This window comes from Dermacentor silvarum, chromosome 9 (genome assembly GCF_013339745.2).
Source record: "Dermacentor silvarum isolate Dsil-2018 chromosome 9, BIME_Dsil_1.4, whole genome shotgun sequence".
In the NCBI taxonomy this organism is placed as follows: domain Eukaryota; kingdom Metazoa; phylum Arthropoda; class Arachnida; order Ixodida; family Ixodidae; genus Dermacentor; species Dermacentor silvarum.
The window spans coordinates 85,235,444-85,247,612 of NC_051162.1; the positions used below are offsets into that span (position 1 = coordinate 85,235,444).

General features: G+C 45.2%; 1 long non-coding RNA gene across 1 annotated transcript; it reads right to left on the minus strand.

Moving 5' to 3' along the window:
- Window positions 1-1,777: 1,777 nt before the first annotated feature.
- Window positions 1,778-2,600, minus strand: LOC125940252 (uncharacterized). Its single transcript, XR_007463479.1, has 2 exons — window positions 2,065-2,600; window positions 1,778-1,912 (listed from the first exon to the last, which is right to left on the minus strand). It is a non-coding gene; the product is annotated as an uncharacterized LOC125940252 (long non-coding RNA).
- Between the last annotated feature and the right edge of the window lie 9,569 nt (window positions 2,601-12,169).

Consider the following 12,169-nt stretch of genomic DNA (forward strand, 5'->3'; position numbering starts at 1 on the left):
TCCAAACAACGTTACAAATACGTACCATGGATAATCTAAGTCCCATCCAGATCACGTTGCTCTAACATTGAAAGGATGTCGCAGCTGGACATAAGTAACCTCTAATAGATGTTCTTTTTGGGGACGCAGGAGGTCCATAGAACATCTAGTGGATATTTCCTGCTGACGCTATCTGTATACCTGCGAGTGCCACAGTAGATGTACTATTGAATACAAATGAAATGCGAATAGCAGAGTGTGTGGCCAAAACGTAAGGAAAAGCACAGTATGTGGCGTCGGCCAGCGATGATTGTACACATGCATGTGGTTTCGATGCGGAGTGCGGGGCTGCTTGTCCTAGTGCGTATATTACGTCACCTGTATTTTGTTGGAAGCTTGTATTCTCACCCCGCCATTGCAGTGCCATTCCTATCTGTGATTACTTATAAGGTGGCTAGCACTGTTGTTGCGCGTCCAATGCAATGCATTTTTCGTGCTATTCAAATTACGATTAGACACTGGCAGCTTTGATGGTGGTAACAAAAGCAAAGCAATGCTTGTTAGCAAGCTGGGTGCATGCCAGCTATATCACGCTACAGATGTAGCGATGATGCTAGTCACCATAACACTGTACTGCCAGGTGGGTATGGCCCTGCCCGAGGAGAGATGAGAAAACAACTTTTGGACAAAATACGGGTGACGTTTATCGCAATAGGGCGAGCAGCGCTGCACTCTTCCTCGAGAACTACATCCCCACGCACGTGCACGACTGGCCGACGACATCCACCATATACCTTTAGTTATGCTTCGGCCACACACTCCGCTGTTCGCATTTAATTTGTCCTCGATGGTACATCTGCTGAGGCACACTAATGGCACAGTTACCCCCATTGTCGGCATGTAGCTGGTGACTTTGCTTGAAATGTTTTGTTAACGTGTAAACGTGTGAATGTGGAAATATAAATTGCAACACTTATTAAGGTAAAATCCTTAGATGGCTCAATGGTCGAAAAATCCGATGTCCAGCGTCGCAGCACCAAATTCAATGGCACTAAAATTGGGGATTGAACCTTCAACCTTTGGTGTTAATTAGGTCGAAGCGAATTAAGGCACAGTTCATTAAGATAGAGTTAATTGCGGCACTCTAACCCACGGCCTTTGTTTGGAGTCGAAACCACTTGGAGATATGGGTGAACCGGCCACATCTCCAAATTGTCTCCAAGTTGGATTCCAATTGACATGGTGAAGGTAGAGTCGAACCCACTACCTTGGGTGTTCATTAGAGCGAAGTTACTTAAGGCAAGTTAATAACAGCAGAGTTAATTAGGCACTCGAACTCTCGAACTTTGGTGAAAGTCGAACCCACGACTTTTGGTGTTAAGACAAAGTTAATTAGGATACAATTAAGGCACTCAAACCCTCGACTTTTGGTGGGAGTAGAGCCCCCAACCATTGGTTTAATTATGACGAAGTTAATTAAGGCACAGGTAATTAAGGCACTCGAGCCCACAACTTTGGTAGGAGAAAACAATAGAAGTAACAACGCATGCAAATGACAAATAATTTAATTAATGCTTCGTGAGTGCGCAGGCTTCTGCCTTCATCCTCTTCAGTGTTCGCTAAAGTGACTGTCAACTTTTATATATAGTTCTAGCGCTCATCAAAATGCGAAAACTGTGCTAAGAAAATCATAAATCCACATTTTGATCATTATGCATCATTACAAATCCTGCAATGGATAAATGAAAAATAGTGAGTTCAGTAAGCACTAGGTAAAGCACACCAGTGAAACTCACAATGTCATACCAATGTTACTTTTTTATTTATACAACTGATAAAGCTTTATTACAAAAATGATCGGCCCCCAGCCACGCACATGTATGAAATTATTCATTACATGTTCTCGCTGTATACAAACAGGTTAAACGCGGATCTAAAAAAAAACACTTAATCAAGAACAGATTCTTGAAAATTAAACTTTATTAAAACACAAGTAACGAGTAGGCACAAAATGACTAGTAGGCACAGTGCCACAATTATAATTAAAAAGAATAAAACTGATTAGTAAGAGGTAGTATCACATACTAATTAATGACCAAAAGTGCATGGCCTGCTTGCCAGCACCTGCTTCTGGGGCCACCGGATTCAAGATAGAAAGCCAGTACTTTCTAGCTGCATTGAAAAATATATGGTAAAATAAATTCCACGCAAGCAGAATCCAGAGATGGAATGTTCATCTTGATAGGCAACTTGGTCAGGCAGCTTCTCAGATCACAAAAGTGCCAATAACATAATGCTGCCAGAGACTTAGAGATAGGCATTGCAAATGAGAAATATCCCTGACCATTGAAGAGGAACGCTGGAAACCAAGCGATACAAACATGTGCGAAAATTAACCATCAAAACATTGCCTCCAGAACATTCCCGTAAGCGCTCCGCAAGGCGAACAAACGTACCACAAATAGCAGTCAGAAGCACAGCTCTAAATTTCAGCACGCAACTGTACAGTTCTGCCTAGTATATACGTACTTGGGCCATGGTCAACCGCACAAAAGTCGAAAAGACACAAATAAAGCACACGCTGCTCGCGCACGGAACATTGCTGCGCACTTGCATCGAGGCGCCTGTTGCTGAATTGATATCAGTGGCGATGCGAAGTCAAAGCTATTGCGAGTTCAAGCTTCTTTTTTTCTGTCTAAACTGTCGTAACACATCAGCAAGTTAAAGGCTACGTATTTTCAACAATGTACTAATACATATAACTGAAAAATAAAGCATCTTTGTATGAGACAGAAAATGACATAACCGAGACCGAAAGCATAGCGAAAAAGTTGCAGTGGCTTAGCTCGGCTATGCCAGGATATACGTAGCGTTAGCAAAGGTTCAGCTGATTATTCTTAGCTTTCCTGGTTGTCTAGATTGTCAAGGATTAGCTTGATTGTCATGCTTACTGCTGCTCCAATGACACACACGCGGTATACGTATTATGTGGCACATGTATATTTATTTTTGCTCAACGTCACATTGCTTCTCTATTGCCACAAAGACGGCTCGGTGATCAGTGAAGTAACACGCTGCCGTCTTTACCGCTAATTGCCAGGCAACTACTTCGGGATCCGATGAGTCAAGCTTCTCCGTTCTTCTGCGCTGTTGAGCAGCATTTGCGCTCTCCTTCTCCATGGCTATACCACACTGGCAAACGCCAGTCAGAAGCGCAGCGGCTCCAGCGCAGTGTCAGACGGCGACTGCACAGCGAGCGCGCGCCGGCGCCAGTGCGTCTACCACGGCTACGACGTCACTCCTCTGGAATGCGCAGACCGGCGGCGGTGAGTCGCGCGCGGCGGCGGCGGAGTGCGCGAGAGGTGCCGGCTCCGGTGGCTCCGCTTTGCAAGCCATGTGACATCACTGATCCTTGCGCATGCGCAGCACGGCTCTTGATGTGCCGCGCGAAACGGGCTTGGCTAGGCCAGTGTAGCTAACGCTACAAAAGATATAAAAGAGCGCGACCGAGAGACCCCCGCTCGCTCTCTGACCTCGCTTGATTATACCTGCCCATACGGATTTACCCGCTGAAACCCGTGAGTGACCTCGTTCGCGTGACTACCACACGCGACGAGGCAAGCCTATTTTATTACTTATTATACAGAGCGGACTTCCCTCTGCAAGAGTGTTTTATTGCCAACAGCAATAAACGTTGTTGAGTTGACTCGCTTGTTGCCTTATTCGCCCGAACCCTACGTAGCTGCGATCACACGCGCTACGGGTTGGGGAAGACCCCCACAACGGATAGAGCGCAAACTTTCAACTGGTTTTTAATTTGTGTAGAAGCCACAATATAGACTGCTTTGACACGTGCCCCATAAGTGACACTTCTGTTACCCTGTATCGAGCGGAAAATAATTTCTGCGCAGCTGCTGTTAAATTGAGGTAGGCTTGATTTGCAACCCTCCCCCTCCTTCTCCCATTCCCCCCCCTTCCTTTTTGGGGCACGTGTCAAAGCAGTCTATATATTGTGGCTTCTACACAAATAAAAAACCAGTTGAAAGTTTGTGCTCTATCCGTTTACGTCTTTTTTCCTGTGTTTGTCCGTTTGTAAGCGCAACGCTTCCCGATACAGCTATGCACCAACTCGCCCAGCAAGAAGTTCTTCTAAATCAACTCATATGTTAGCACGACTACTTAAGCAGCAAGCTGTCTGTGGACATGTACATCATGGTGGTTTACCATTTCATGCTGCAACAACAAATGTACAATGTACAACTCAATGCCTGAGTAAGCCCAAGAACTCAAAAGACAGAAATCGGAGATGAACCACTGTACAGACATTTCAGCAACATTGCTCTTTCTCAGAATGGAAGCAGCTGGTTAAATAGTAAATTGCATGAGGAGGCCTGGGAAGCCACGCACCGCATGACGCATCGCAAGGCATCAATGGCAGTGATCCAATGCTGCATTGAATCCAGAAAGCTTTCCAAGACATTTTCTGCACCAAAAAGAGCCCAAATACAAGAAAATTCTTCCAAATCAGTCATGTCACACTGATGTATCAGCACTGCAATTTTGGCGTGGCAGACAGACAACGAACTTTTATTGAGGTCCTGAGGCACTAGCCGGCGGAGACCTGCCGGCTAGTCCCTCAGGACCCGCTGGCTGTCTAGCTTTGTCATGCCATCCTTATCATGCCATGGTCATCACACAGTCGTCAAGCTCATGCCGTCATTGTCATACCCGCTTCTTTACCCAGTTGTCGTCTGTCGTGCCATCATCGTAACATCCTCCGACTCTCTTCATGCCATGGTTGTTATATACTCATACATCATTGCTTGCACTTCACAGAATGGTATTTGAAGCGTACATCATGACTGAAATCGGCGGCAGTGATAAATCCTCAAACACACATTTTGTCTTCCCTGCGTATGGACGAAAACTGCGTATGGACGAAAGCAGGAGAACTGAGCGCAGCGCCATTTTTGCGTCATGATGCGAAGAAGTGGTGAACTACACTCGGTCGGCACGCCTAGCTACCACATCCTCATGCTTGAGACTTCATTTCTTTTTAAGCCAACTGATTGTCAGACCAGCATGCACCAAGTACAGCTGTTTATTATTGGGGGCATTGGGGTATTCAAGCCAACGATATTGTTAGATTTTGGCGTGAAATTCAAAAATAAGAAATTTGTCCTTTGTTTTCACCAGTAGCAGCCAACCTGTCACATGAATGGAAATAGAGATTAGAAAAATACCAGCCTACACTCAGTTAGTGTTATTATTTGGTAAGCTTTTAACAAAAATTTGGCAACAACGTGGCTTGTCAATCATCCCAGACCCACTGAGAAATGGCTCTCACAGCCTGCACCAAATCAGTAGATGACTGTTCAGCTTATGAAAGCAAGGTATACGATAATCATGCTATCAAAAAAGGGGGGGGCAACTGAACACAACAATTGCTTTCATTCGCCATTTTGACAGGTGGCATTTGGCAGGACCATCAGCCAAGATATAGCCATCTAGAAACGTATCCATGCATAAACCAAAAAGATTGCACTGCAAACATTGTACATTACAAGTTCATATGTAAAGCTGCAAGTGGTGCCACAGGTTACTGTGCATTTATAGCAATAAATCGAAAGTAATTTGCTGGCTCACAAACTATGTATGGTTTTGTTTCAGTCACTTGATTTTACATCAGTCAAAACATGATCGGGACTTTATGCCTCAGTTGCACCTCCTTCAGTTGGCATACCCATGCAATGAAAAGCGACTTTAAGCCAGAATATGTTTCAGTGATCATGTTCACTGCTTAGCCTTTGATGAGCCTTAGGATATCGTGTGTGCATAGCTGAATTATCTGCACCCTTTGCACCCACGTTTGGGGTCGCGATATCGTTGTGGTCATCGCATCGTTGTCATTCCAGCTTTGTCATGCCATCCTTATCATGCCATGGTCATCACACAGTCGTCAAGCTCATGCCGTCATTGTCATACCCGCTTCTTTACCCAGTTGTCGTCTGTCGTGCCATCATCGTAACATCCTCCGACTCTCTTCATGCCATGGTTGTTATATACTCATACATCATTGCTTGCACTTCACAGAATGGTATTTGAAGCGTACATCATGACTGAAATCGGCGGCAGTGATAAATCCTCAAACACACATTTTGTCTTCCCTGCGTATGGACGAAAACTGCGTATGGACGAAAGCAGGAGAACTGAGCGCAGCGCCATTTTTGCGTCATGATGCGAAGAAGTGGTGAACTACACTCGGTCGGCACGCCTAGCTACCACATCCTCATGCTTGAGACTTCATTTCTTTTTAAGCCAACTGATTGTCAGACCAGCATGCACCAAGTACAGCTGTTTATTATTGGGGGCATTGGGGTATTCAAGCCAACGATATTGTTAGATTTTTACTTACGTTTGAAATAGCATTTATATGTAATATACAAAAAATACATTATGGAAGAAAGAACCGAAAACCATATGCTATGAATACACCGCCATATTCAGTTAGTTTGTATTTCCCGCCAACATGTTATCAGGTGAAGCCAAAGCGCGAACCAAGATAAAGCTATGGTGGGACTCAAATTAAAAATTTTTTTTCTCGATAACAATGCAAATTACTTTGATTAAAATTTCTCTGACGAAAGTTGTCATGCTTCTCAGTTATATCCGCTTTTCTGCTTATTTTTTCAAGGGCTAGCTAGCTTAGTGTGTTACCAACATCTAAACATAGGCGAAAATAGCGTTTTTGCCAAATTCACGCTTTTATTTTAGAGCCTGTGCGCAGAACATAGCCGAAATAAAATTTTCGAAGATAATACGTTTTAGGGAAAGTTCTATAAAGGTAATTGCAGGTTTCTTCCCTGACCGATCTTTGTGAAAAAATTCCCAAAAATGGTATAATTTGGGCATTTTCGCCTCGGTGCGAAGGAATCACAAAGTTATCTTATGAAACTGTTTTATAATGAAAGAAGAATGTGCAAAATGATCGATTTTTGGCGAATTTGTTTTTTGCACCTAGTTTTCCACCATTTTGTACAATTCAGATGGCTTTCACCTGCCAAAAAATTTTGTTCTGTTCAAAATATTTTGGGAAAATACTGTACAAGTAATGCTTATATATGTGTAATTTTTTTTTCAATTTTTGTAAAGAAATTATTTTTCTCGAGCGCTCGGTTGGGACAGTTGGCATGGAATGACCCTATAATGTAAGAGCAGTTCAGTCTCGTCTTATACTATGTATCTAGTGTAGTCAGATGCTGCTCAGGTGGAAGAGCTGTTTTGTTACAATTAAGTTTAAGCCAGTCATGTATAAGAGCACTTTGGAGAACAAATAAAAACTGCTTGTAGTTTTTATAACGACCCTTTTTCTTCTGTGCTTTGTTTCTTTGCTTGGTTCTACAAATATTTTAAGCGTTTAGATGAACGTGCTTTGCAGGTTGGTACGAATTCCACAACACCTTGCTAGTTTTCATAGATTTCATTGATCACTTTTACAGGACCTTGTCCACTGAAGCTGAAACACAATTATGTCGAAGTCTAATGGTTTGTAGTTCTCTCGCATTGCTGGGGTTAATTCTAAATACAGCATAGACCGCTTATAACGTAACCGCTTATAGTGCAGGACCGGATATAGTACGGTCTTTTCAGACTCCCGTTAATTTTCCCATAGCACTCCATGAATATGCATACCGCTTACAGTGCAGCCGCGTGAGACGAAATACCGGTTATAATGCGGCTTCCACGGAAAAATCTCGCCGACAAGTGCGGCGCGAGCACGCTTCTCAAAAAGATGTGTGCTGCCGGCCGGCGTATGCATTATTCAATGCAATCAAACTCTCGTTAATTCGGACTTATTCGGCCGCACATCAGTTAATCCGGACTACTTTCGGAGCTCGGTGAGCGATGAGCGCCGCAAATGTGCGACACAAAAGAGCAAGAACAGCGCTAGCGTCCAACCGAAACGAAGAGGCGGAGTCCGCATCGCCACAGCCATCAGTTGAAATCGTAAGTAAATGACAGCAACGCCGGAACGCTTCGAGCCTATTTGTGTCTTTAAAGCCTGTATTCTTGCGTTTACCGCTGCGCATAACACCGCATTGGCCGCGGGCTTTCGTAACTGCGTAGTCGTCATCCACGATCACGTCGATAGTGGCCGCGGTTTTCTCTGCAGCGGTTGCGGCGAACAGTAGTTTCATTTTTACTCGGTATGCGCGTCAGCCACGTGCCTAAAAAAACAAACTGCGTAGTTGCCATCGATGATCGCATAGATAGCGACCGCGGTTTCGACTGCAGTTGTTGCAGCGAACGGTAGTTAATTCGTCCAGACTCTGTGCGTGCGTCGGGCGCGTGCCTTCAGCACCGCAAAGTCGCCGTTCATAATCATGTCGATAGTGGTCACGGTTTTTTCCGCAGCGGTTGCGGCAAACTGTTTCGTTTTGACTCGGTGCAAAGCTGTCAAGCTTGAAGACCACCGGCTACATCGCGATTATGTTTCGCCAGCTCACTGGCGAAAACATAATCGCGATGTGCACGCGATAGTACAAAGCGTGTCTACATGCTTGGTCTACATGTTCTGCATACGTGCAGTGCTTGAAAATCGTTGTTTTGGTTATAGTGCGGTACCGCTTATAGTGCAGATATTCGCGACTCCGGCGACTTACGTTATAAGCGGTCTACACTGTAGTTGCTCTAAAAGCTCACATCTTTTTGTTTTTTGTATAAAAAGTTGTGGCAGAACTCATCTTGTGATGACTGTCAATGGTAATGTGAATAACAATCGAGCAATGTAGTGACAAACCATATTTATAAGGTCACGTTTATTTACTACAAATAGTGGTAAATTGTAGAGTTTCGTTGCTTCGGCTGTATGCCACATACTTAGGTATCGGCTAACTTTGCTATGGCACTCGCTTGCCAAGGTCGCCCATCAGCGCGGAGACCTGAGGACGAATGTACGACACCAACGTAGTTACGATGAATTGACGAAGAAGGAATAAGGACCAAGGTGTGTAAGAAAGATAGCATGACAACAATGAGACGTCGATTCCTAAATTATGTTGTCGTCGTTATTCCATCCTTATAAGGACATTGGAATGACGATGATGGCATGACAACAGCTGTATGACGACAACCGAATGAAGACAAGGGAACGACAACGACGGCATGACAAAAGACGACGATGGTATGACAAAGGACGCGTGATAGCATATTTGTGACAATGACAACAATGCCATGACAACGCTGGCGTAATCATGATTGAATGGTGACAGAATGATTATGATAGAATGACTAACAAGGCATGACGTCGATAGATTGACAAATGTTTTATAAAGAGCATATCATGACCACAATGGGATGACGATACTGAAGTGTGACGATGGTGAAATGACAGCGTGACAAAGATGGCATGACGATAACGGTATGACGGTGACGGCATGACGAGAGTCAGATGTGCAATGATGACGATGGACCGCGACGGCATCTTGATAACAGCATGCAACGAATGCATGATGACTGTATGATGACGCTGCTGTGACGTTAGTGGCATGACAACTGCAAGAGGACAACGGGATGACGACAAGTGTATGATCATGATGGCGTGGCAATGATTGTATCACAAAACATGTACTAATTGCGCTATTGTCAGAAAACATGAAGTGCTGGAACTACTTTTTTAGCTTCTATGCAAGATTTAGAACCTCACACTAAAGCTTTAGCGGTTTTGAACAAGTGCGGAGCAGTTTTGGAGTTTTAGGCCGTGAACTAGTGAGCAGTGTTTTCATGGGTTTGGTGCAGCCAAGTATCTTTCGAATCAAATAATTTTCAACGTCCAGAAACACATGGGCTAGCTATGAGAGACGCCACAGTTGGGCATTCTGGAATACCACCTGAGATACGTTAACGTGGGCCTAAACCTAAGTACACGAGCGTTTTGTATTCCGACCCTATTAGAACGAGGCCGCTATGGCAGATAAAGGAGTCCATGACCTCGTAATCAGCAACATAATGATAACTACCCATTCATCACGGCTGGTAAGCGAACTCCGTTTGGAGCAAGGATGTGGCCCTTGGGGCTGAATTTACAGCGCCCGTGTAATTAATTGTCGTTTGCCTTTCCTAAAGCTTAGTGATACATCCTCAAAACCATATATTTCGTATATTTCAGGAACAAGCGAACGTTCCTGCAGAGTTCTAGAATGCAGCTGTCTGTTCCTTGCATAGAAATTCACATGCTTCATATCGAACATTATTGAGCGTGATGTTAAAAACTAATTTCGCTCAATGAGAAAATGCAGCAACCGTGGAACCTTCCAGTTCCAGATCCAGTTACCGAGCATGATGCAATGCATACGCAATGACAAGCTTCGCAAGTGCTGGCACAAAAATCTCAACGTCAAAATTTGCGCAGGGTTCATTTGTAGCTTGTTGCTCTGATCTCTCGAGGGTTTTCGGTCATAATCACATTGTGTGATCACAGTTCCTAATAATGTCCACTCTCATTTTCTTGGACATCATATTATAAAGATGATCTGAAGCACTATATCATTGCACCTTTGGTAAACCTTTCTTAGTCGACAAAATGGGTGAAGTCGCGCACTTGAGAAGCTGCTCCTAAAAGCTTCCTTCGCCAAGAAGCGGTGTCCGCTGCTGCTCTTGTCGGCGCAGAGAACAATGCTGCTTTAGACACCTGTGATTTCGCACGGCAAAGAAATAAGTGTGCCTGCTGATCTTCTCTGAAGCAGAAATAGTGCCACTATTTGGTGCGAACTCCGCTTATTCGACATCGGTGATTAAATTACACTAACCATGCCGCTCATCTTTTCGTCGTAGAAGCTTCAACGTATTTAAGGAACTTGCAAACACGCAATAACAGAGAGCTGTATCTCCTAATTGCACAAGCTGACAACTACAGATGACAGTTTTTCATTCTGCGTGCTTTATTTGTTGCGCTCCGTCTACCACAAGTACCAGACAACAAGTGCCGCTGATTCAACTGATTGCAGCGGCCATTTTGCGTGATGATGCGCAGAAGTGGTGAACTATGCTCGGTCGGCACACCTAGCCACCAAATCCTCATGGTTGAGACTTCATTTCTTTTATTGCGATAGCAATTATATGGACACTTCAACCGGATTTCTGCCGTCGGCGTCGCCGTCGCCGTAGCGTCGCCGTCGCCGTAGCCGTCGCCGTAGCCGTCGCCGTCGCCGTCGTCGTCGCCGTCGCCGTCGCCGTGAGGTTCCGTATAGATAAAATCTTCACCGCGCGCCGTATGCCCCAGCGCAAGCGTGCTGGGACGCGCGCTATCACGGAGAGCGAACGCACTCAATCCCCCACGCGCAAGCAACGAAGCGGGAAGCCAGCGCCGGAGGGAGCGGGGGGGGGGGCACTTCTACTGTGCCAACAACCGCGCTCGTCGCTCGACCGCACGGTCTCTTATCTCTCCCACGCGCAAGCAAGGAAGCGGGAAGCCAGCGCCGGAGGAAGCGGGGGGGGGGGCACTTTTCTTCTGCCAACAACCGCGCTCGTCGCTCGCCGCACCGTCTCTTATCTCCACACGGCTCTGACCTCTATGCGCCGCGTGCATTCGCGGCTCAGTTTCTGTTGAAGCGATAGACCGCACGTACCTTCGCCCGCAGCGGCGTATGCTTGCTGCCAGCGTTTTGACAGTCGTTGTCTGCAGTCATTCAGTGTGATCTCTTCATGTTTGTTTGTGCGCGCTCACACCACGCTTGTTCATTCAGTTAGTAATAGTCGGGTCACATTTTCCAACGCACGCTACACATGTAATGCTGCCCGGATCGGCAGTGCAGCGCTACAGGTGTGTCCCTTCGCACGCGCGCTGCCCACGGGAAGCGCTTCTCATCAACACCACCGTTTCACACGCGCCTTCTCGTGGTCATCGAGTCTCTCTTCATGTCGGTCTACTTACGCCGCAGCACACCTGCTTACTTAATCAGCTCATGTTTACTACAATTCATATTGCTACCAAAGCCGCTCACCTTACTTCGTATGACATTGCTGTGTTGCTATCGCATGCATTGCTTCGCCCTTAGGGCGAAACTGTGACATTTTTTTAAGCCAACTGATTGTCAATCCAGCATGCACCAAGTACAGCTGTTTATAATTGGGGGCTTTCGGTTATTTATATGATATTGTTACATTTTTACTTATGTTTGAAATCGCAAGA